We start from the raw sequence: 2,000 nt of genomic DNA, 5'->3' as shown, positions 1-2,000 counted from the left end.
TGCAGTGGGAGCCACGTACCAGTACTTCAGCAGTTGGCCTGGGTGGATGGGGGGCCGAGGCCCAGAGCACCTTCTCTGCACAGTACTTCCTGCCACATGACTATCTTTACCCCACCTGGGAGGAGCTATCAAATGATTATTTCCTCAGATTCATTTTCCATCTCATCAGTGGAAGAATGGTGGAAGGCTACAAGGCTAGGATACACAGGCACCTGGAGTTTTATGACATGAAGGTATCAGAGTTTGGGATTAATGGGCCTCAGAAACATTGACAATTTAATTACATAAGTATTGAGTCCAAGTTGTCATATAGAACATTCTTAGCAGGGCTCCTACCCTAATCCTCTTGCTTGACTATTCCCAAATCACCCTAAGTCCTCTCTCATCTGCCTTCCTCTTCCCCCACATCTTTAACTCCGACAGTGGTCCCCATTAAGAGAGTACTAATAGTTGGCACTTATCTCTGCCCCCCCCCCCCCAAACTTCTTTTCCTCCTGCTCACCTCTACAGCATACCCATAAGGCAAAGGTGATAGACTGTTAAGAACAGCAGATACAGAGGATAGAAATCACATGGGCCAAAATTTCCTAATAGTGGTAGTAATATTTATAGATTCAGAGAGCATCCCTGTATAGAGAAAAAGCTTGACAGAGCCCACCATAAGAGGCATGTAATCATTCTAGTAAAGACAATGTGATTGACCTTTGTCAGGCATTTAAAACCATCTTATCATATACTCATTAGTGTAAAATATACTATTTTATGTTCTCCCGAGGGGTCCCAGACGGCGAGAGGGCACAGGCCGGGCTGAGGGACCCCCCCCCCCCCCCCCCCACGCCACAAACTTCTTTTCCTCCTGCTCACCTCTACGGCATACCCATAAGGCAAAGGAGATAGACTGTTAAGAAGAGCAGATACAAAGGATAGAAATCACATGGGCCAAAATTTCCTAATAGTGGTAGTAATATTTATAGATTCAGAGAGCATCCCTGTATAGAGAAAAAGCTTGACAGAGCCCACCATAAGAGGCATGTAATCATTCTAGTAAAGACAATGTGATTGACCTTTGTCAGGCATTTAAAACCATCTTATCATATACTCATTAGTGTAAAATATACTATTTTATGTAACTGACCTGGTCCTTTCAGCTGAGAAATATGCTCTGGTATTGTATCATCATCCTAAGAAGACAGGTGAGGTGGGAAGAAATAACATTTCAAACGTGAAAAAGAAATGCCTTTTGCAAAAAAGCTACATCTCTACTTGGAGATGGATTGGGTACACAGGGTTTTGACATTTCTCTTTCCCTTACTGAAAAGAAAATGAGGAAAAAGCAAAATATAAATGAAACTGAAATTTTTCCCGAGAATCTTCTCAAGAAGTATATGAAGAAGAAAATAGTACATTAAAAATGGTCTCCCCTTATTAGTAAACATGGTTAAGTTGGGAGAATTTTAAAAGATCCAGGAGTCCAGCCGGTGTGGCTCAGTGGCTGAGCACCGAGCCATGAACCAGAAGGTCACTGTCTCAATTTCCTGTCAGAGCACATGCCCAGGTTGTGAGCTTGATCCCCAGTAGGGATGTGCAGGAGGTAGCCAATTGATGATTCTCTCTCATCATTGATGTTTCTATCTCTCCCTTTCCCACCCTCTCTCAGAAATCAATAAAAACATTTAAAAAATAAAATAAAAAGATCCAGGTGGTTCCCTAAAGAAAATGTCTATTTACAAAAGATTATAGAGAAAATTTAAGATTAATTTGATTAACAAGTTATTACATTATGTCTTGGTTTGTATCTAATTTTTAAAATATGAGTAAAGAAAAATGTCTGATCTATATATACTAGTGGCCCAGTGCACGAAATTCGTGCATGGGGGCGGGGGCGGGGGCTGGTGTCCCTCAGCCTGGCCTGCACCCTCTCCAATCTGGAACCCCTCGGTGGATGTCCCTACAGGGATTGGGCCTAAACCAGCAGTCAGACATCCCTCTTGCAATCCAGG

Source organism: Myotis brandtii, unplaced genomic scaffold (assembly GCF_000412655.1).
Source record: "Myotis brandtii unplaced genomic scaffold, ASM41265v1 scaffold521, whole genome shotgun sequence".
Lineage (NCBI taxonomy): Eukaryota > Metazoa > Chordata > Mammalia > Chiroptera > Vespertilionidae > Myotis > Myotis brandtii.
The sequence above is the reverse complement of the archived record's forward strand: the minus strand, read 5'-3'. Positions refer to the sequence as shown.